The sequence below is a fragment of the Patella vulgata genome, chromosome 3, assembly GCF_932274485.2.
Source record: "Patella vulgata chromosome 3, xgPatVulg1.2, whole genome shotgun sequence".
In the NCBI taxonomy this organism is placed as follows: domain Eukaryota; kingdom Metazoa; phylum Mollusca; class Gastropoda; family Patellidae; genus Patella; species Patella vulgata.
Genome location: NC_065881.2, coordinates 15,654,784 through 15,680,376, shown reverse-complemented (window position 1 = coordinate 15,680,376; position 25,593 = coordinate 15,654,784). Strand labels below are relative to the sequence as shown.

The 25,593-nt window shown below is 37.0% G+C and overlaps 1 protein-coding gene across 1 annotated transcript in view; it reads right to left on the bottom strand.

The window, feature by feature from the left end:
* Window positions 1–24,952, bottom strand: part of LOC126816169 (alpha-2 adrenergic receptor) — a 112,330-nt gene extending 87,378 nt beyond the window's left edge. Inside the window, exon 1 of the mRNA XM_050542419.2 lies at window positions 24,752–24,952. The gene's annotated coding sequence lies outside the window, so the exon portion shown is untranslated. The remainder of the gene's footprint in view (window positions 1–24,751) is intronic.
* Window positions 24,953–25,593: the final 641 nt, after the last annotated feature.

Below are 25,593 nucleotides of genomic sequence, written 5' to 3'. Positions count from 1 at the left end.
GAATTATGTATTTAAATGGCTAGCTTTTCTAGATAACTGGTTTAACTGTGAAGCATTCCAGAAACAATATAACCTAAAGAAATAAATGGCGTAAGTAATCCATGAAATCTGCCTTGCTGTCGTTACGCGACAAACATCAATAATCTCCAACGGTTTTCAATCCAGTTTGTTACCTTTGCAACAGATGAAAGTTGACCAGTATCTGGGTCATCCTCATTTAGTTTAAAGGGCTAATCTCGATTATATTTTGGAGAATAAAACTGCTTAATTTTGTGTTATAAGCCCTTAAAATTCTCTACTGCATGCCTGAGCAATTAACTTAATATACGTGATACGTTTTCAAACAACTTAAACCAGCCAGTCTTCATCTGTAAATGGAGACCTGTATCCCAAGCTGTATTATATGGTGTATGGATAAAACCAGAATTTTACTTATAAAACTAACGTGTAGGCGAAATTTACCTTTCGTTATCAAGTACAACACCTGGACCATGCACTGTATAGACCTCCAAAGGAAAGGCAGTCGATTATCACCCATCGAAAAAAGACCAGAAATCTTCAACTGGTTACGTGTCGGGATATGCGGTTTTGACGTTCACGTCCAAACAACTCAATATTTTGAACTGAAATTTTGAGACAAGGTAAATACATCAATCATCTGTATTTTGGCGCTCAAATTTCATGCCTACGCGGACTTGTAAGGATTGGATCTTTTGACTGGATTAAAACTAAAAGCTGCATCATGAATAGAACGTCCATTCAATAAAAAGACTGAATCCTGAAAATATTTTTATCTATCTTTTTCATGAATATTATGGCTCATTAATACTTAACATAAAATATGTCTTAAATTTGCGAAACATGTTTGGGTATATTCATCTTCATTATTGAAAACTATCCGGTAAATTCCTTGATTCATTATTGAAAACTATCTGGTAAATTCCTTGATTCATTATTAAGATTTAAGACTTTTCTCGTACAAAAATAGCGATTCAAATAGGATCTGTTGTGATATTCATCGGATATTCGAGCTTCACATTCTCCCGATATTGAAACAAGATGGACACACGATAAAGTAAATGTTCATTTCGACACTGATCGTAAAAACTTTGGGCCATTCTAGACGTCTTAAGCCATCGTATGCATGGCAAAATGGTCATACCACTTCAAGGTCGTTCGGCAATTTTGACGTTGCTGTCGGAGCCTGATAAACTCCCCAGGCGGTCATACGATGACTTAAAAGAGCTAAATCGCTAACATTTGGGACCTAGAAATTGATACAAGTGGGTCGCAACTCATATAATACTGTAATATGAATGTATATAAACTGATATACATTCAATTGTTTCCGTTTTTACTTTAATTTCAAATCAGTTATGTTCCGCGAAATAAGCCCGCAGTCTCAATCGAATGCAAATTTCTAGCGCCTGGTTATTCCAGTCTACATACGCCGTTTGGTTTGGTGCAGTATGTCTAGCCTCGTTCCTCGAGTCTCTTGCTAGAACTGGGGCTGAAACGCATTATGATACACGATTCGTGTACCAATGGCAAAATGTTTATTTTGTCTTAAATATTGGATATCAGAAGCCCATCTTTTCCCGGTAAGATCACAGCATCAATGTTGATTTAAATTGACAAATAATTTGTGTTTTCAATGTTGAAGATTTTGGATGATATTGAGTTAGAGACTTAGCTACTTTAAGATGCTCTCACGAATGACCCGATGTTATTACCATCAGCGCCGAATTTGAACATTTACTTTACGGTGTTAATTCCGGAACATAATTGTGACGCCCCCAAAGCATCTTCTTCCTGCGTCGTTCCTGAGTAACCCAATTCGTGTGACCATCGGGTATAAACCACTAGACAAAATCGCATCTTAGCGTGTATCGTTCGAGTGCCATCGTGTGACCTTCTATAGGCACCGCAGTTGCTGCGGCTGTTGACCAATTTCAGGGCCATCTTCGCGCGATATTCAAAATTCCATATTTGTATGGCCATCTGATGTGACGCCCGCAATACAATAAACGTTCCAGAAGTGTTAGTTGCTCTAGTTCTTTGCCAATTTCGTTCATGAAAACATGAATTTACAGATATGTTAATTTCGGAATTGTTATTTTGGGAAAATGTTCTTTTAGCAAGTGACAAAACGTTGACCTTAGATTTTTGAATATGATTTAATTACGTTATGTATTATTATTATTACATAGCCTTTTGAACGAAACACTGAATAATTTTTTTGAGTAGGTATTTGCCATGTTTCTGAACACCATATACTATAACATCAACCCTTGCAGATTTCATTGTTGAACATTATTTAAACTAGTTTTAGGAGCAGCCGAGAAAGTTTCGCAATTAGCTTCTTCAGAGATACAATGTATAATTGTCGCTATGTAGTCTATTTACTTGGGGTTTAAATTTTTATGGGCGAAAGAGAACATCTGACGTGACTGATGCTTAAATTTTAATGGGTGAGACGAATCTGGTGACAGAATGAAAAGCCTTAGTCAATATAGACAACTGTCCGAACTTTTCAGGATAAAATATTATCACTTAAAAAGAATCAATTTATGGATCCATGTTGCACATAGCTGTGTTAACTGAAAGAAAATTTTATAGAAAACTCAGCATCTTTAATGTTCTAACCTTTTAGCTTTCAAGATTTATTTTCGTCCCAAAACAAAAAAAAACAACAAAGCAATACAGTTCTGTTTAATTCTCACAGTGTTAAATTCATAGAATTTTCACGTAGATCGAACATCGTCGTCGAGGGAAACTGAATAGATCTTTGTATCATAGGTTGTTTTTTCGACTTGTTTTGTAAAAGATTCCAATGGTTATTGACTCATTCTTTGTCAGCATTTGGAACTCTGTAATACTCCCTAAAGACCACGGGGGAAAATGGTTTTGCTTTGTAGGAGTTCTTTTCTGTATGGTTGTTCTTTTTTTTTTCTTAGGTTTACATTTCGGTCGTGTTTATATTGATGTGATATCTGACGGAAACGAATAACTTTAATTCAACTGTTGGTTTTAACATGTATTCGTCTGGAAGGATTCAAATGAAACAAATGTCCCATATAAATTACGCATATCTTTAAACATGTACTCCCATTGTGTATTGCTTATGGTAGTCATCCGAGGTTAACGAAGTAATCTAACTAAGTGTTTGTGGATGGATTTTTTTTAAAAAGAAATTCTTTTAGTAATTCTCTGTAAACATGTTCAATGATTTAAACGGACGTTGTTCTTTGTTAACAATTTGCTGCTTGTGTGGGATTATCAATAGATCGAATTTATTTGTTTATTTTAATTACAATAATCAAAAAATTAACGATTTACGTAACTCTGAGGTAAGTGCGTGTAAATATTCATGAATTGGAAAACCATGCATTTGAGAATAATATCATGAGATATATATATCTGTGGCTCGTAGCACTAATCTAATCAATCACAATGGAAATGGCACATGCTGCTTTAGCATTTGGATCAATTAGAAATATTAAATGCATTATACGCATTAACCAATTAAGTGTTCGTCTAGTTTGGTCGTAAAGCATATTATCTTGTATAATAAATTGCAATTCATGTTCTCTAAGCGAGGGAGAGAGAGTTTAAAGACAACTCGATACAAATTCGGTCATTTCGGGACTTAACTTTTGATACAATTTTATTTTATGTATTCATTAGAGCGTGGATCGGGGTAGGGGGGGCAAAAACTCACCAGGTTGAGAGAGTGACCCTAATCCTTGTCGCTCATGGGATTAAAACCACACCACTTGACTTAATGATAGACCTTCCGATGGACTCCAACATCTGTAGGGCAGGTAAACGTATATTATAGTTTAAATGTGGCCTCGAAGGGGCACAGGACCAAGTTCTATGTCATAAAGTTACTGTGTTTTCAGTGAGCGATGTTTCAGCTATGGATTGATAACAAACAGTAATTACATTCCCTAAGATTGTGCCCTGTGTAGCGAATACCGCTGAAACAATTTATTTAAGCTACCCGTTGTTTGGATCTTATAAATACTTTATTTTGACGTCTTTGAAGCCTGAAAATGGTCCACACTAGATGGCTAGACGTAATATTCTCGTTCACGTTTAATAATTCATGAAGTATGTTATCGGTGCTTCCACGATGGGAAGAAAAGGTCTTTCCATTTCTCTATTTTGACTTCGTTATATAACTCAAGAAAAAATCAGATTTATCTTTGCAATCAGATAGGTTTATTCTTAGCTCGAGTACGCTTTTACATTTACAAATATATAACAATACTCTTTTAGAAGATCATAAACTATTGTGTTGATGTTAAATTGGTATTTTCATAACAGTTTTACAACATAAAATCAATTGCTAGTGACCCTTTGAAGTGTTGATCAGCTACTATTCAGTATTATTGATGTTATACAGTGGCTATAAAATACGTTTGCTTTGACTCATGGGTAAATAAATTTCCCTTTAATTACGTATTGATCAAATTGACCTTTGAACGATATCAGGGTTTCTGTATTTGATAATGCCACCCAGCTGATTCCGTCATTATAAATCTAATCCTGCAACAAGTTCTTAGTGGTAACAAGAACATGGTTCAATTTAGCAGCGGGGTGATCGGAGAGAGGGAGAATGGGGTTTAACGTCCACTCGACACAAACTAGGTCATTTCGGGACTAACACACGGTTCAATTTTATTTCAGTAATTCCCTTGCGCGTAGGTGTCTTTAGTAGTGGGAGGAAACCGGAGGACCCGGGGAGGAACCCGGAGAAAACCCACGAGGTTGGAAGGCGACCCTACTCCTTGTCACTTACAACGGGGAAATCGAAACCACGCTAGTTGTCTCAATGAGACAGCGCGCACGTGCTAACCATTCGGCCATCCCGGGGGTAGGTATCGGGGGGGGGGGGATGGGGTTTATCGTCAAATTGATGCAAATTATGTCATTTTGGGAGGAACGTGGTTAATTTTTATTTTAAAAGCTCGCTTGGGTGTCTTTAGCACTGAGGACCAGGAGAAAACACAAGATTGAACATGCTTGATTAAATTACAGACCCCACGACCTGATAAACTATAAGCGCACGGGTTAGACCATTCGCCCGCTGCCCATTTTAAAGAAAACAAAGAACATTTGGTTTTCCGCGTTACACAGCATTAGTAAAGTGTTCTGACATTTTTCTTACATTAAATGATACTGATCACCGAAGCTACAACAAAAAATCTAATAATGTCAAATTTACTTCAAGAAATATTGTTTCTTTCCCATCCGTCTTAGTACGTATGAAAAATGTTGACAAGGTGATGAACACCATTCAAATTATTTCATCGGATATTCTGAAGTTTTCTTCCGATTCTATCAGACAAAATCTGTTATAGATAATCACGAGTTGACGGATTCAAATCAAGAATATTACGCAAACCGAACGGACTTAACGAATCTTGTCTGATTTGAGAAGTGGTTTGTCACTGAGTTCATGAGATTTTTAAACTGGTGTCGGGCACAACGCTGAGGTTGAAATATCGAAAAGCAAACTTAACATTATTGAAAGACGATTTATATGGAATATCACCAACACTGATTTATCGTTTTCGGGCACAAATGTTGAAACGTCGCGTCATATATTAATATTGCATAGTGACTCTCTCTTGAGTGCACCAGAGAAAGAGCGGGGGGGGGGGGTGCTTATCGTCGACATTACACAAACTAGTTCATTTTGGGAGAAACATGGTTTAATTTTATTCCAAGAACTCTTTGTCAAGTACAAGTAGGCGATCGAATGCCATACCTTTTGATCGAGTTAAAAGAATTTGGACACCCAAGTATCTGCTATATTACAGAGAATAAAGAGGCTAGACGTGCCTGCAATAAACGGGAAATCCTTACCAACATTTGAACATTTATAAGTAAAATTCATTAATTATATTTAATGAAATGGGGATGATTAACGCCCTACGTTTTTACACCAACTGGGATACAGAAGACAATCATGCCAAGTAGTATGCTTTATGCTTGGGGGCGGGGGATTTAAAACCTGACAGTGACATTTGAGATTACTCTTCATCGAATTCAAATTCGGGTTTTCGTCCCACCGGAAAATAAATACAAGCCTACTTTAAAATCATTTCATTATGTTTCACAATGATTCTCCACGTTATAATAGAGTTAAACCCAGGTAATGGATATCCAATTATTCTATAGCTTCATGCACCCTTAATGTGTTAGCTGGTTCCGTGGGGGTGGGGGGTTCTTTTTCTTTTTTCTTTTGTTGGTTGTTTAGGGGGTGGCTCAATAAGGCGCTGGCTCACTAAGTATTAGGTGGGGTTCTTACCAGAGGTTGGTCGAGAAAGTTTTTAGGGATTTTCCAGCCTTGTCAGTGGTGCAGGATGGGGTGGGGGTACGGACAAGAACAGTATCTAGTTCTTCGGAAGGGACGAACACTCGAGGTAAATTGACACAATAAGGTACACGTAAAAGAACTCTTAACACTTACAATTCGAAAAAGGCCGTGGTGCCGTTGTCTGGTTAAATGTTTCTTATTGCACACTGTATTGCGTACGCCAGTCTTTCTTATGCCAGTCGGTGCAGAAAAGCATGATGTGCAATTCCATTCCATTCGACTTCTATTGGATTGCACACACTTAATGTATTATTAGCTGTTTTTATTTTGTATTTACTGGCTTCGAGTATGCCAATATAGACATAGTAATGTGTTCACATTTATCATGAATTTGCTATATACGCCGTTTTTCTATTCTGACTATTAACTATTAAAAACATAATAAATATTTTATATCAGTGTTAACAAAGTTCCACAAGTGTTCGTAAATACAATAAAATAATAGATACAAACTAGGACCCGGTACAATTAGTCTTGACTTCCTCTTTAAATGGATATAACAGACTATTTATTTACCAAGTTAGGCTATGAAGCGGACACCAGACCAATAGCTGAGAGTTAGATCCACCACCATGTTCGGCTAAACAAATATTTCTTAATTGACATTTTAGACAATGCTTCATAACAGTAAGGAAACGTGCATGTCCAGAGGGCGTTCGGATCTCTCCTGCTCGCGTAAAGCATTTTTATTTCTCCAACATTGTTGATCAAACAATTTTGCTAAGCATTGTCGTCGTTTTGTCGCCACTCCACTATAACCCTGTGCATGTATGCCTCTCTCTAAATGACCAGACATATTATTTCAGAGCTTCCGATTTGAGCAAATTTTCGGACAATCCCCCAGGCCTCGCACCAAACTTGACGTCTCCACACATTGTACCCCTTGCTCCAAAAACTCCTGAACACACCCCTTAAAAGATGTTGGTTTATACTTCAGTGCATGTAATTCCAATGTATTGCCTTAATTATTTTGCTAAAACAAATTTCGCCGTTTTCATTAGACCGATTGTTGCAGCCACATTAAACCCAATTGCATCTCAAGTCAGTAGATTTTATCAGTCGTTAATAACATGTAACTATAAGCAACGTACATTTGTTACTGTTTTGTACAAGAATATTATACTGATTTACTAAAACCATGGCCCAGGGCGGGTTGACGGAATTCAGCCGGATGTATACGTTAAATAAACTACCATCCAAGCAAACAATCTTAGTCGTTTATCTTTATGAATAAACTGTCCGGACAATTAAGTGGAATTAAAATAACAAATATTGAGATCTTTATCAATATACAATGAAAAAGGGAATAATAATATTTATCAAGTACGCTCAGTCCGTTCAATTAGCCATTGTCAAGATGAGATAGACATCGGATAAAAGTCGGTTATCTCCGTGGCACCTGGGGATATGTATTCATCTATTATATGTTCCTCAGCTCCAGACAAGTCGGTACCTCTGGTCATTTCACATCTATTATTAACTATTGGTCGGAGAACAAGTTGCTTGGTAAAATCACGTGCCGTATATTGTACTTGATCAATCACATTTTAAGAGAGACAATAAGGGCGTGTGTGCCATTGTTCTGAGCATTCATTTTGATTAATGATTCTCCGTACGTTTCTGTTAGCTTAAATAAAACTAAGCCAGCCACTTAAGTATAAAGCCTCGAGTTATGGGACAAACATTGTACTGAATCACATATATATATATATTCTGCATTATTCTTTGAATTATGCATTATTCTTTGAATTAGATCACCAATCAACCTACACAAGTCATAATGTATTTATAGTTATGTTATACAATGTGGTTGCATTAATCAAATCAAACGGAGTGTCATTATAAAATCCTTTAATACGAAACAAGACTGTCCAGGAAATACTCGAGAGTTTAAGGGTGGTGGTGATTTATGAAACATCTGGCTAGGGCTACTTGGTCAAGTTATGACGTAGGTTTCTGTGGCATTTTATAGAAAGTCTGCATTAAGTTTACGATGAAGTTCACCATCGATTTAATCATAATTACTTTTAAAGGAAACGGATGGACAAAGGTTTCTAAAAGTCCACTCTTAATATAAAATAATTTTCGTAGGTGGTTAGTAAATGGACATGTCAGATACTAATAAACAATAAAGTAACAAACCATATATACACGGATGAATTTAATTAAAATATTGACCAGAAAGAATATGTGATCATGGGTGTAACGCAGAAGGTCCGATACGGAAAAAAACCCAAGGTGCACAAGTGTACTCTTAGACAACTAACAGTAGGCGGACAATTTTCTGTTCCAAGTACACCGTCCGTCTTCATTAACCAGGTTTTTGAAGCATGTTAAACCCCATTTCATTCATTCGGTCTAAAGCGCGTCCATTTTACTGAAATAGATGAGTCTACTGGCTTATAAATTATCCGCCACTCTCTGTAGATTGTTTATAATCAATGCGTTTCCACGCTATAAATTAGATTTAGTTCTATATCGCTCAATAGTTTATTACCATTCAGGTAATGATGTGTTAAATAAGTGTCTGCGATTCTAATGTCTATATTACCTAGAATTACCATTTATTATTGAAAACCTATATTATATCTAACATTATTATGGATTATAACTGATACCGGTAACATGTAAATGATCTGTAACGGTGTGGCATTTTTAAAAAGCAGGATGAAAAAACATCAGCATCAGTAAATGATTAGCTGATTTCATACTCTGTTCACCTGACCTCTTGTTTATAGCCAAGATAAATAGTAGAATGTGTAAAGCTATTATTATGAAGACGGGCATACTCCATGCAGTGTGCTATGAGGGAAATTTTGCCCAGGCAGTGGCACTACGGCCTACTTATTTCGAAGTCCAACTGCCAAGGATCATTGTGGTGCACGCCAATGTGTACACGTGACCTTAGTGTTTCACCGCACCCGCACCACTAGATGCCAGGTCCTCCGCAACATTATTTTCTGTGTCTCCAAAAATAAGTTAGTTTAAGTATGTACACCAAATTCAAAAATTATGAAAAAAGCTCGTATTTATATAAATATCATATAAAAGGTGTCTCTTTTAAAGTCTAGTATCTAACAATACAGACCCAGTGGAGTAAATAATTAGTGCAATTAGTGTAATGGCTGACAATGACTTTAAGATGAACATGTGGACATCAAACAACTTCATCCCTCCTATTGGCCCTGTAGGAGTTTTACCGTCTCCCGAGACGGGCTTAATATGATGAAGCTTATTAGTGCCAGCAAAAATCCAGGACCCTTTCCGGTGTTCAAATATGAATATATTTATTCACTTTTGTACAATCTGAATTTTTTTTTACCAGTTTGGGGCTTTCAGAAATTGTCACTTTGCGGTGAACTTTTTATGCAATATCCTCTCTGTATTCAAATATGTTTTTATCTCTGGCTCACAACCCCAGGCGTAAAAGATTTATGAAGTCAATTACAGTTTGACATTAAATAAAACACCCTTTTAAATCTTTATGTCCTAATATAAAAGTGTCAAATTACCTTAATATCTTTGCACAATACGGAAGCAGCATTAAGCATGGGCTGCAATAATGAATTCCAACCAATTTTAGCATTAGTCTATCGACAAAGAATGCAGTCAAGTGGTTTCATTTAAGATTCAAAATATATCGTTTAAGGCGATCTATAAATGAATTTGAAAAAATAAAACCAACCATTAGAAATGGTTGGCAGACAAATAAGACATCACTGCAGTCCTCTCTTTTCATTACTCAAACGTGATCTAAAGTTCCTTTTACCTATAAAATGTCTACCGAAATCCTGAAGAGTTGAAGACGCAATTAGTATTCCAGTTTTTGTTTTTATCATTCATCACGAGCCTCTATCAGCATCCCTCAGGATTCGTTATGGACAAAATTAATTTTGCAATGTGTTGGGTGAATCGAATTTGGCACGGGTATGTAAGCAGCATCGGCGTCCAATTCAGTGCAAAACTCGCCCTGTCGGCTTAGAAAAAAACCTAATGAAGTACCTTACTTGTCAACACTACTCCCGAGAGAACACGAATTTTAAAACCCGTTTCTACATATTAAACCTTTAACACAATATATAGCGTGAAGTCCAACAGTTACCACTGCAAGAAGAGAAAAATGAATTAGTTTTCCAATTTACAAAAATCGAAAATGGAGGGAGAATTAACTATGACTTTAAATGTTATTTTGTGTTCATTGATGTTTTAGATAAGACGAATAATACGCTTCCAAGCCATTTTAACTGAAGACGAGATTTCGGGATAGTGTCGAGAAAACGCGATAGGATCTTTTTAATGATTCAACTCCTCCAAAATTGATAGTTCCGAACGATGATAGATTTGGTGAGATGGGAGGACCAGAAAATAGTAGACCTATTACTCATATGAGAATTAATTTTGACTACATCTCTGTAAATTCATTGATCACGTAGGACATAAATTGGCACACAACCTAAAAATGAACGACCGCCATATTTCAATTAACAAAATCAAAAGATTATATGATGGATATGTATTTTCTTGTCTATTTGTACAATTATGGCTACTAGCGGTTACATTAAAATTATCAAAAATACCACCCCGAGATCAAAAAGAATTTACAGACGGCGACAATCTTGATCATAATATAGTTTTTGTGATTTTATATGCATCCAACCTGGTCCCTTATGTTGGCTGGAACTGTACTCTTAATAATAAGCCTATTTGATCTAAAATTAGCCTATTTGATCTAAAAATTGAAGTAATGAAGGCCAATTCTTGTTGGGGGGAAGTGGATATGGGAAGCTGAAAACATCAAAGACTCCTTCGCCAACTCCAGACAAATCAGCTATAGAAGTACAGACAAGATAGAATGGCCGACGGAAATGTAACATCGACTTAGAATTTCTGAGGAAACCGCTTAAGGTTGTCATAACCAGTGTAACATGGATTGGTTTAAGCGCCCATCATTCTCTGGAGCTGTACACATCTTTTTGATTATTGGTCTATCCGTTCTCATATTTTCAAAGAACTTTTGTAAATAACTCTCTCTCGGAAACAAAATCGAGCGGATTGTCCAGTGTCCACCCAACAAAATGATCACAAACACGCTAACTGCAAATCCAGAAAAAAAAGTTTATTCCGTTGGGGGGGGGGGGTGTTTACTGTATGAAGACTGCAGTTCTTATGGACTTGCCGTTCTATTAATATGTTACTCTTAACCATAGCTGTAAGGTTAAGGCTTTTTAAAATAATAAATTCTAAAATACTTCATGGTGGTTTAATTACTTTGTAAACTAAAAATTTTGTTCAGTACATGTATGTACAAAGATAAATGGTGAATTGCTAATCTGTCCATAGTTGGCATCATCTGAAGATAATATCAACGAGGTGTGGTCAAAACAAACAGGCACCCCTGACAAGGACAGCTGTCTAGTCGTTCGAGTCCCCTGTACACATTGGCGTACACGTAAAAGATCCCTTGACAGTTGGAATTCGATGTAAGAGTAGGCCTTAGTGACGCTGTCCGGGCACAATTTCCCTCATAGCACACTGTATGGCGTATGCCTGTCTTTATTAGCCGATTCGGAGCATTTCATTTCATTTCGATAGTGTAAACCCTAGCCGGGAGATTACCTACAGTTAGGGGATCACGTGGCTAAGTGGGTAAGACTCTGGCTCGCTAGTCTGGAGGTCGGGTGTTCGATCCCTGCATTGGCCGAGAAAGTTCATCGGGATTTTCCGACGTGGTTTCCCCTTGTCAGTGATGCAGGACGTAGGGCCCGACAAGGACAGCTAGGCCTTCGGATGAGACGAAAAACCGAGGTCCCGTGTACATATTGGAATGCACGTAAAAGATCCCCTGGCAGTTGGAATTCGATATAAAGTAGGTGATAGTGCCGCTGCCCGGGCAAAATTCCCCTCATAGCATACTGTATGGAATAGCCGTCTTCATTAACCCAGTAAAGGAGTAGGACGTTAAACCCCATTTCATTTCATTTACCTACAGTTGATATTTTGTTTTCTGAATTAAATGGTGAATAATCGATTTGAGTATATTTTACCATGTAAAGGCCGTAAACAATTACAAATTGATAGTCCGTGTAATAATAAACGGCTTTAAATTTACGTAATTGATATTAAAGGGTATGTCATGTTATTGTTATCACGCTTTTAAACAAAAATATGGTTTTATTTCTTTATGTTATATTTTGTGTCTATGGGTTTGGCTGGGTCAATTTTATAAACTAGTGTCTGGCGTTCTTCCTTTTCTTTGTAATGCCCACTGGTGAAATTAATAAAGCAAACAGTTGTGATATATGGTTGACACTTTAATCCTAAGTTAGAGCCATGTTCTTTGTGATTTCCCTAGTGACAAAACCAGTGAACAGTAGAAGTAAGATTGTTATACAAATGTCTGAGCAATTTAAAAAAAACAAAATACCCTAATCCGGCTTTTATCAATTAAGCGCCCACAATCATGCGACCATATATTGTCGTGCATATATCCATCCACTCTTAATGGAGAGAAATTGGGTTTAGCGTCCACTCGAAACAGCCTATGTCATTTTGGGACTAACATGGTTCAATGATTCGCGTGCGCGTAGGGTCTTTAGAATTGGGGGTGGGGGGAACCCGAAGAAAATCCACGAGGTTGGACAGGCGACCTCACTCCTTGCGAGGGAAACTAATCCACAGACCATATCATCTAAAGCCCCCCTTCCCCTTTTGGAGTTGATGTTACTATGCTTTACGTGTATAATCTTTTAAAATATCGTATCACTTTAGTCGATAGGTTTCCCACAACAGTCATACAGATGCTAAATTCAGCCTTCAAATTTCTAAAAGAAAATGCGTCTAGAACCTTTAAAGAATTTGTGGTTTCTTTAACCACCAACTTGATTCTCATAGTTTTATCTCACAAAGTAATAGTTTAATCTGCACTTTACCAACTGGGTTTGATTTATAAAACCTTACGTGGATATTGTATAACTTTAGCCGCTAATTTTTTCTTAAGTCATACAGATTCTAACTTTAGCCTTCAAATTTCGAAATAAACTAATTAATCTATACACATTTTGCTACAAATCCTTCTCAAAACACTATTTACGCGAGGGAATACCCCTGCTATAAAAAAGATTATATTAAAAGAGGCTATCTTTGTGTCACGTGACTTAGCTGACGAACTACCTAACAATGGGTGCGAAGTCGGGGGAGAATTCATTGCATACACAAGAATATTCAAAATCATGAATATTCAAAAAAAAACTTGGAAGAAAATGTTTATTCAAACCCTCTTCGTTCATTCTAGACCAAAAAATCAACAGAAATGGGCATGCAAAAGGGGAGAAAAGAGACAGAGAGAGAATTACTATAAATAGACCGAACTACAGTTTCATCAAAATCGGATAAAAAATTGTGACCTTGTTGAATTGCATATATTTAATACCTATGAGAGAGTTGCGGTGGTTCAGTAAGACGCTCCCTGTGTTTGCCGAGAAAATGTTCCTCGAGATTTTCCGGCGCGGTGTCCCCGTGTCAGTGTCTAATCGTTCGGATGGTATGAAAAAAAAAGAGATCCCGTGTACATGTTAGCGTGAACGACAGAGGGCTCTTGACAGTTGAGATTCGAAATAAGAGTAGGCCATAGCGCCACCGTCCGCGAAAAATTTGCCTGTCAGCACACTGAATGGCATAATATCTAATATGCCCGTCTTTATTATCCCAGTCGGGGGTTGGATGGCTGAATGGTTAGCACGTGCGCGCTGTATCATAAAGCCTATCATTGAGTCAACTGGCGTGGTTTCGAATCCCCGGTTGTACGTGACAAGGAGTAGGGTCGCCTGTCCAACCTCGTGGGTTTTCTCCGGGTCCTCCGGTTTCCTCCCACTGCTAAAGACCCCTACGCGCAAGCGAATTATTGAAATAAAATTAAAAACCATACGTTAGTCCCGAAATGACTCAGTTTGTGTCGAGTGGACGTTAAACCCCATTTCTAAAAAAAAAAAAGTTATTATCCCAGTCGGTGCAGAAGAGTAGAACGTTAATCCTCATTTCCCTTCATATGCATGACGCGAAAGAGCATTTTGCCCTTACTATAACATTTCTGCCCAATTGTCTTCGAGCGATTTGATAGACCTTATTTCCCAGCCGTTAAACATTTATACGGTTATAGAACCCAACAGTACGAATAATTAGTCCAAATGATAATGTCTTAGCCAGCATTTTAAATATATGAATTACATCAATATGCAAGTAACCTTAAACTCAAGTACAACGAGTGCTAAAAATATCAAGTTTTAAAATGTAGCCATGTAATCCTTACCATGAACCCAATCCTATTAGTGTAAAAATTTGGTAGTGTAATTAAGCAATCGCTTTTACTTATAAAAATCTGTTGACAGCTACTTAATCATTTATCCATTTTAACAAGAAGGTTTTGTATGGGTGCTTCTTTAGCTTCACGTGTAATAGTTGATTAGTACATGAAGTCGTATACAAATATCGACAGGCTAATGTTGTTAATATCACCGTATTCCAGTAATCGGTCCCAGTTGCACAATGTTTCAAGGAATGTCAGTAATTCCCCCCAAAAATTAAATTAATGCACTATAATAATTAAAGGTCAATCATTGTGTAAATGGAAAAAATACTCAATCCAGTTGTGTTGCAGTGTATCCATCTGTTCTCTTTTGTGACTTGTAATTTAATGGACTGTTGACGCGAGGGTTATGTTTACATAGATAGATGATATCCCTCCAAACTCCTGAGGAAGATGTGTTAACAAAAGCTATCAAAACATTATACGATTAGGCCTCTGGTAGAAAATAAATTCACCCAAGAGACTGAGCCCTCTAAATGACTTAATGTTAAATTTACAATGTCGTTAAGACACCTTTATCCCCGGAACAACATAACGACAATATAATCATAGAGCATATGCATAGCAAACAGCCCCAGTGGGTCCTTGTGTGGGTAATCAAACTTGGTTGAAATACCCACTTTCTAGAACTAAGCTTCTCGTTAAACTAATAACGTCCGCTAAATAGTATTCAAAAGTATCAAAATGGAACGGAAATTATTTCTCTTGGTATTTTAGAGAAGACAATTTGCGAGGTCAAGGATTTCACTGGCAAGATGGGCTTATTCATTGATCACAAACAGCAGTGACAACGTTCGCATGATTACTAATAAGAGCTATTTTGTATTGTACAATTGTACATCTCTTTCAATTTCTACAAATTATGCCGATATATTTATAACACATTTCACACAGCACCTTTTCAAAATAGCTTGAAATGATAACCAAATGAACCAATTAACTTATTAAAGAAAATGCATATTATTATTCAACACACCATTTAACGCCAGGGAATAAGCCGATCAGTGTCATACATATATATTATACCATGATCACGGTGCTAATGTTACTCAAATTATAAGGTATAATTTGATTTTGATCAAACATTTACTGAGTAAAACGACCTTAATTCAGTAAAACAATAGTTTGTAGATGTGTTTTTCAAAATATAACCCTCAAAGACGCCTTCAAAGCATTCTGTTATTGGAGCTTTTAGCGTAAATTAGTTTCAAATAACATTGGGAGATCATGGGATCTATTTTGATACCGGTGATATATTGGTATACAAGATAATTTGACGGACGTGAGCTCCATAACATGATAGACGGCGGTATGCTACCAATCCACGCTACTGTGTGATTCCAGTCTAATTCCAAACAATTGATCAATTTCAACGATTGGTGTTAGTAGAAGCATTTACAGCTGGATGACAGAGAATGAGAATTAGTAGGAAACTGACCTTATGACTACCAATATCACCAACTTAGAAGCAGTTCTCTAGAGCAACAACATATATCTTTAAAGGTGCTTAATTTGCTGAATGGTGGTTGCTGTTAAAACCGTCCACAACCACACATCTTTAAAGTTACTCAATGTGCTGAATGATGGTTGCTATTAAAATTGTCGATAACCACATATCTTTAAAGGTACTCAATGTGCTGAACGATGGTTGTTGTTACAATTAACTGTCCACAACCATTACTATTTTCAGCTCATAGGTTGTTCGGAGGTCACGGACAGCTGTCTAGTCGTTCGGAGTATCTTTTCCCCCTTTTCCTTTAATAGGGAAAAGAAATGTAATAAGTATTAGTCTGCAGTTCAGAGGGGTAAGACGCTCGCTCGCTAGCCTGGAGGTCAGATGTTAGATACCTGCATATGCCGAGAAAGTTCATCCAGATTTTCCGGCGTGCCCCCCCCCCCCTTGTCAGTGATGCAAGACGGAGGGCCTGACAAAGACAGCCGTCTAGTCGTTCGGATGGGAGGAAAAACCGAGGTCCCATGTACACATTAGCGTGCACGTAAAAGATCCCTTGACAGTTGGAATTTGACATAAGAGTAGGCCGCTGTCCGGGCCAAGTTTCCCTCATAGCACAATGTATGGCGTTTGCCCGTCTTCATTAGCCTAGTTCGGAGCAGAACAGTAGCACGTTAAAATCCATTTCATTTTATTTCATTTCATAGGTTGTTTAATAATGTGGACTTTGTAATTTGGTATGTTTTTTCCGGCATAGACATATCCAATAATAGTGTGACCATCTGTTTATAAAACAAATAAGCTGATGAAACGTTTACTATTGTCAACAACAAAAATCATATCATGATCTGTTCAACTTAAAGGATAACACCCGAAAGACTGTTTGAATAGAACAAATAAGGGCCCCGTACAAAACTCGTCTAAAGAAATGAATGTCGAAACTGTAGACCAAAATAAACTTATTCGGAGAGAGAGAGAAATGGGGTTTAACGTCCACTCGACACAGAATTTGTCATTTCTGGACTAACATATAGTTTAATTGTATTTCAATAATACGCTTGCGCGTAGGGGTCTGTAGCAGTGGGAGGAAACCGGAGGACCTGGAGAAAAACCACAAGGTTGGACAGGCGACCCCACTCCTTGTCACCTACAACCGGGGATTCGAAACCACGCCAGTTGACTCAATGACAGGCCTCATGATGCAGCGCGCACGTGCTGACCATTCGGCCATCCATCCCCTCAAACGTATTCGGGAAATCAAGATGATGTTGATCTGAAAATAATCTCCACCCTGTATTACAATGATTATGAACGATTTGTACCCAACCATAATCTAAAATCTACTCAGGCTGTGTATGTCAATTCAGATTACTGAGAGGGAATTATATGATGAAGTCAATGGTTCCATCTGCAATTGTATTCAGCAATAGGTCAACGAATTACCATAATAAAATCAGCCTGTTTATCCCAATCCAAGAATTCAGCAAATTGTTATAAACGAGAAATGGGCCAGCCTGGTTAAAATACTGAAGCACATGTACTACTTTTATTGAGTTAACTGGCCTAAAAAAGGAAAAACTGCCTGCAAAATAGTACATTAATCTAATGTCTATTTCCGATGTAAATCAATTACATTAAATGATCCTTTTAACGTTTCTACTGACACAGAACTCGCGGCGGCTATCTCACAAAAAAGCAACAATACAATGACCCGAACAGAACTTCTGCATTCGTGTTTTAATATCTAGTCTTATTGGTAGGTCTCAGTAAAAAAGAGTGCGCAGAATTCATTGATGAACTTGAACCAGACTTTTTCTGGGCCCTTTAAAGATTTAGATAACTAGAAGCACTTCATTTCCGAAACCTATCCGATATTGATTTGATTCTAACTTGCCAAGAATTATTACGTAACTTGGAGGGGTCTTGTATGTCATGAATGTAAATGTGTTAAAGGGTAAGATTGCTTGTAGGTTTTCCCCCGTTTTCTGTGACTCATTCACACTGCTACGCGTATGTCATCCCAAAATAAAATGACCTAGTTTGTGTGTAAAGTGGATTTCAAACCCTGTGTCGCTGTTATTATCTAACTGCCGCAATTATGCCGGTTGGTTCAGAAAAGCAGGACGTTAACGCCCATTTCATTATCTAACCTGTTTGTTGATTATAGGTGCCGACTAACTCTTTAGTCGGAGAAGAACAGTAGGACGTTAAACCCCATTTCATTTCATTTCTTGATTATGGGTGCGATAAGGTTGTGCAAAAAGAGGATATTTTCACGTTTGGGAAAAAAAATAAGTCGGGTTTTTTTTTTTTTTATCCAGGTGAATTATCAAAACATCTGTAACCTAGAATAGACATTTATTGTTTCGCTTGGTTTATTGCCTACAATCTATATAATTACAAATATGTTTCCTTCTGATTACTGACAGTAAAGTAGATGAAATAAAAGTATAAAGTTAAGACTTCAATAACAACAATTATCATATGATAACTAAAACACGCAAATCAGTGGAATAATATACATTTGGTAAACACTGGAGTCATATTAATAAACACATAAACGCTCGATGGGCTGTGCACTTACCAGGCATACAATTACATTTCCGGTGATTATTGTAGATGTTTTGCTCATAAAAATTACCATTCATCAATGGCCACAACCACCAATGGAACACCCAGATAACTAATTATGTTAAGGCAACCGAAAATACGCTTGCAAATATTTTTTTTGAAACATAGCAAAGACATAAGGTTATATTGATAATAAGAATTGTGTTTTTATTGGCCAGCTTTTGGAAATATAACCTGTGCTGTGTTAAAGTCATGGCGTGGTTTAATAAAACATGCCAATATTCGCATTAACGCGACTACTTATTTCTGAAACTACCTGGGTGCATTGTCTGATCCAAAGGGAATGTCTGTCCCCTAATTTTGATATGAAATATTTGTATACTCAGATTGCTAGTTGATGGGGGGGGGGGCGGCCCCTCTCTAACAATGCTTAATTATTAGATTAATTATTTTTCGTGGATGGTCCAGATCTATACATCTATTAAATTTCGATCCAATTGAATTAGACGCATAGAGTGTTAATTTCAACCTACATGAATTTTCAATCTATGAGATTAGGCGGCATGAAATAACTAATTACTATAGACTCTCGTTGCCATGCTAGCGACTCTACTGTAATATTACGTTGAGGATCATTATTTACTAATTGAATAAACAAGACTATCGGCGATGAACGGTAATCAAGATAGAAACACTAGCACCGCTTAACAACACAATGATTTATTCTCCTCGAGTCTGCTCGAAAGCCATAATTTGTAATTACTTGTAAAGGACTACGAGCTGTCTTCCATGTAAGTATTCCCATGGACATCATGCTGGCCTCCATCAACCACATCGTATTCAATCTGTGCTTATACTACCGCGTGAATTAAACATAACTTTTCCATGGCTCTCTGGCTTTTATGGTTCTGGTTCCGATAAACCGTTAGCATATCACCATAAAATGCACGATCGTTGTATAAAATAGACATGAAAGACGATAAAAATTGGTAGCTGTATATCGCCCAGTAATTGTCTTCGTCCGTCACAATAGCCCTGATCGGTCAGTTTGTTATCTTGATTAAGTTTTATCAGGCAGTTATGACACATGGCGGATTAGTCCAAGTTTATGACGGGGTCAAATGTCATGGCCACTTACTGGTAACGAGGTTTGCAACTTGTAATGGACTGGATCTTTGAGAGGTTTTATGCCTAACAGTGTACGACATGACCGTCAGAATCGAGATTCGTCTTATGTGCACTTTGATTCCAGCCAGCAATATGGAACATATTCTGATCTATACCTCAAAGGCATTGTTATTAAAATATTAAGGAGGTGGGGTTTAACGCATAAAGTATGTCAATGAGATGAGTCTTCTGCCACTGCTAAAGATCCCTACCATTGAACCACGTTAGTCCCGAAATTACCCCCCCACCCTCTCTCCACTCCCCTCTCTCTCAATATACTAAATAGACTACTGATATGGAATACTTTTCAACATTTTACAAATCTCAACCTGTACGGAATGTCCGCGATTGAAAAATGAAAAAAAAAAACACACTGTAACAAAATTGCCATCAAGTCGACACAGGACATGTCAATCGAGACTTTATAATACCTCTGACATCAAGTGTTCAATAATTCATGCAAGCGTTTTCTTTAGTTAACATCTAAAGTTCATATCGATATTACTTTCCATAACTTAATGGTCTCAAGAGAATGTCAGATTTTTATTGAATAAATGTCATCTCGTATAGGCTTGCACTGGTTGAAGTTTTTTTCGCTAGCATCTTCATCATACTGTAATTACACACGCGGTTTTTGTTTTTGACATAAAGAAAATATTAAGCTTCTAAGATGTTTATCGGCAAGTTGAATTGTCTGGTGTAAACTAAACTACAATGGTTTATAAAGCACAGTTAATGAAATGAAGGATGAGATTCGCCTGTCTAACTTCGTGGGTTTTCTCCGGTTTCCTCACACTGCTAAAGCGAATTATAGAAATAAAATTGAACCATGTGTTAGTCTCGAAATGGCCTAGTTTGTATCGATTGGACATTAAACCCCATTGTTTTCTCCTATTGTTCTGCTCCGAACTGGACTAATGAAGACACTCCGTCCTGCATCACTGTCAGGGAGGAAATCCCGACGGAAAATCTGGATGAACTTTCTCGGCCAATGCTGGGATCGAACCCCCGACCTCCAGGCTAGCGATCCAGCGTCTTACCTACTTAGCCACCGTGGTTCCCCACATTTAAAGAGATGTCTAAACTGTGTATGACTCTTTTTAAACCTTAAAATAGACGAAAATGTTATCTATTTTATATTTGGTACAGTATTAATGATTGTATGCTCTATAATATTAAATTTGAAATTTATTCTGGTAAATGTGTTATTTATAACTGGTTTTAGGTAAATATAGTGTAAACACCTTAATTAACAATCCGAGTGTTTGTGGTATGGTGCAGTATGTGAAAGCAGTCAGGAACAACATACCAAAAGGCTGTGTTTGCCTGAAGTGAATCAAGATGCGTCCGATTTCTGCAAATTTAATTTCTTGTTAAATCGGAAAAGCGCATCCATGAAATGCACTATATGAATCATTAATTGAGTCCAAATGGAAGAAAAAGCACAGGAATTATAAAGCATGACATCTTGATATTAAATAAATGAATCACTGTGCTTACGTAATGGGGAGGTTCTTACGGAGGTTTATGTCACCCGAAGCAGGGTTTTGGGGGGTCGATTACATGTAATTTGATGATGTATGACGTGTCAAGTCAAAGACAATGAAATAAATCTACGCGATATCCGTGATAACGATCAATATGCATGCAGATTTATACATTTTCTTTTCTAACTAAAGCACAATATCGGTTAACCTGAAATTGTCCTGCACACTATCTCCCAAATGCTTCGCTTAATGTTGTAAATATTGTAAACGCGACTGGCATAGCAAGAAGCTATGGCGCCTTCCTGAATATTGAAGAATAATGATGTTTCCGTCCTCTACTCGTGGGTTGCATACTAATTAAAACACAAGGCCTATCTATCAATCAGGCTGTCAGAATATTTCCATATAAACTGCTTAACAATACGTTCATCCCCAGCCAGCATGTCGGATGTTGTTGACCACTGGCCGTCATCTTATGGTTAGTCATTATCAACATATAATCTGTGTAACCAGTCAGTAGAGATATTTTAAAAACTGTCCCTTCAATCAAAGTTAACATTCACTTGATTCGATATACTATAGTGGTTGTTTATTGCTTGCAGTGTCTGTATAATTTAGATGGCGTGTCCACGGGTGTGTGCTATGAGGTTTTTATTTGCAGTACTTCTTCCACTTACCATTTGATAGTAAACCAACCGCAGTTGCATAAGAGAGAGAGAGAGGGATGGGGGTTTCGGGACTAGCATTAACTATAACACAGCAGTACTATACAAAAGTGTAAGCCACGCGAACCCCCTCAAAGGAAAGTCGTGCCATGTATTCTAGAAAAAGTAAACGTGTTTTGTGTATATTAAAGGCTCAATACCACTCTTGTTGTAACTGAATAATATGTCCCAATCTTTATTCTGGTCAACAAATTGCACTCTTTTACAATATTCCAATTAATTGATGATACAAATTTCATCTTAACACACCTAATTTAAAAAATTGGAAAAATTCAACTAAATGATTTGAAAAGCCTGACGTAAAGCTTTTCAAATGTGACTTGGATTTAAAAATATTTTTGAACCCTCTGGACAAGTAAAATAGGATTTAATGGATAATTTACACAACAGGTAGGACACTAACACATCTAGTTTTTTTATTTTCTGGAGCTGTCAAGCCAGCAAGTGTGTTATTGTCCCTTTAAATATATATATATATTGATTATCACACTAAAGTCTTTAGGTTAAAGTGGGGGGGGGGGGTGATTAAGGTGCTTGCTCGCTAACTAAGAGGTCCTGGGTTCATTCAAGGATGTTGTCAGTGGTACAGCATGGATGATCTAACAAGGAACACCTCGTAGTTCGGTTGATACCAAAAACTGGAGATGGCATGCACTAAAAGAAACCTTGATAGTTTAATTTGACAAAGACTATGGCGCGTCGTTGTTCAGACAAATGTTCCATCAATTCACATACATGGCGCATGACCCCTTCATTAGCAAGGCTGGCACAGAACAGCAGGACGTTAAACACCGTTTCATGTCATTTCTTTCGATTAATACTCAAACGATGCCCAAACAAGACGCATCCCGGAATCAATTAGGTAAAACTTAGTGATACATTTACAAAAGAAATATAGTTTCTGGGGACTGCTAGTAGTCTTGTTTTGGAAAACCCTCACTGATATATCATCGCATTAAATGTATTTCTACAAAAGTTATGCGGTTGTTCCAGTTTCAACTAGCGCACGAGAAATTGTGCATCCCGATTTAAGAGTTTGGATATGAATCTCAATTTTGTTATGTTTCAAATTTATAACGGGCAATAATCGGATGTGCTTATACAATTTGTAGTTTGTCTAATTTGATTTGAAAAGGGACATCAAGTACTTAACTTGCGTGTTTTCAGTTGTTGTTTTGTTTTAAATCTTTATAAAAGTTAGTAACGCCATGGAAGGTTATATGCTTTCAAGGGAAACCTCTGACTTTCCATGATAATGCAAATCAACAATTTAAAAAGTATGCAATGTTTGAGGGTGTTCTGAATTGTGTCGCCTACATTCCTTTAAAATTAACTCCATCATTTGAGTTTCAGTCATTAGGCTACTAATTGCTGTTAGCCCGGACTTCCAATGGTAATGTAAATCAACAACTTAAAAAGTATGCAATGTTTGAGGGTGTTCTGAATTGTGTCGCCTACATTACTTTAAAATTAACTCCATCATTTGAGTTTCAGTCATTAGGCTACTAATTGCTGTTAGCCCGGACTTCCAATGGTAATGTAAATCAACAACTTAAAAAGTATGCAATGTTTGAGGGTGTTCTGAATTGTGTCGCCTACATTACTTTAAAATTAACTCCATCATTTGAGTTTCAGTCATTAGGCTACTAATTGCTGTTAGTCCGGACTTCCAATGGTAATGTAAATCAACAACTTAAAAAGCATAAAATGTTTGAGGGTGTTCTGAATTACGTCGCCTACATTTCTTTAAAATTAACTCCATCATTTTAGCTTCCGTCATTAGGCTACTAATTAGCGTTACCTATTGAACAAAAATCCGTTCTTCATAGCGGGCTAGAATTTAATTGTGCAGTCAGGGTGGTTTTTAGAGTAAGTGTTCCCTAATGGCACAGTATGCAATCAGATCAGTTTAATATGTTTTATGGGTTTTTTTTTCTAAAAGGAAACAGTTTCCTTTAATATTCTATACCCTGACTATTTTTAGTTAATTTTTTTTTTCGTGGTATTATATTATGTTGCGCGCTATCGATTCAATTTCAAGATATCATATAACTTTGAACATATGCGGTTTATATTGTTATTGTATTGTTCGGCTTGTACAACTGTTAAATCTCCCTATGTAAACAACAAAAGAAAATCATTAAATAAAAGCCTGTCAAACCTCGTGGGTTTTCTCTGGGTCCTCCGGTTTCCCCCCACTGCTAAAAGACCCCTATGCGCAAGCGAATTATTGAAATAAAATTAAACCATATGTTAGTCCCGAAATGACCTAGTTTGTGTCGAGTGGACGTTAAACCCCATATCTCTCTCTCTCGCATTAAATAAAAAGTGGTATCTGCAAAGGTGTCTTTTAAATTTTCCAAAAAGTATAAGTGGGTATGTATTACTTGTAGTTTCTATTGAGCACCATCGGATTTGACAGTTGAAATTAGTTATATAAAACGGAACTGGGTGTGCTCTGCTAAATTAAATACCACAAAGTAAATCCCGCAATAAAGATAATTATCCGTATTTAATTTAGCAAGCTTGTCTTTTTTCAAAAAAAGAGAGGAACACAGGTAGAATTCAACATGCCAAATACTAAAATAGACTTACCTTTATAATAAAAATCTTTTGATAAAATTATTGGAATATTCCCTGATCTTAATAAAAAGTCAATAACATATGAGTGATGAGAAGGTTTGTCCCTTCAGTTCAGGAACAATAATCAAATACTGATGAAAAGTCGTTCGTAAAACTGGACATATACCGTTATGTGTCTCTTTCAACCAATGAAACGGGAGAATAGAAATAAACACCTCTCGTGAGGCAATAACGGTTGGATGTGTTGCATGCAGTTAGCCCTGGCACGAACACTGTGTTTTTCTGATCAATACGGCAAGATTCCTTTGACAATCTCTACTGGTAACGACAAAGGCAACGGTACCGGTTAAGACGACTCCAATCAAAATACTTTCATCTACTAAAGGCAATTATCATAACTATGAAACGCACTGGTATTGACTTACGATCATGAGGGAATTAGAAAAATGGCGTTGACATATCGTTTTAATAGTTCTACTATTTTGTATGTATAATTCGGCACGTAAGTCGCTTTGATTTATTAAATGTTTTTGGCATTCGTCATAATTAATATGAATTAAGTTCCATGGAATTGAGTGTTTTTAGTAATAAGACCACAATCTAGTGTTGTTGAGACGTTTAGTAACAATCAGCTCAGTGGTTACTAAATACCGTAAAGTAGACTGGGCGGAAGGCCACTCAGCAGATGAAACGGAACTGTCTGTCAAACAGCAGCAGGGCAACCAATGCGAACCCTGATTAATTTAAGCATTTAGTATAGACTGTCCAGAGATACACTTATGAACTGACAAAGAACGCTAATTCGTACTTATTACACTGCAAAACAATCAACGCAAATTCCGTTTAATGGAAGT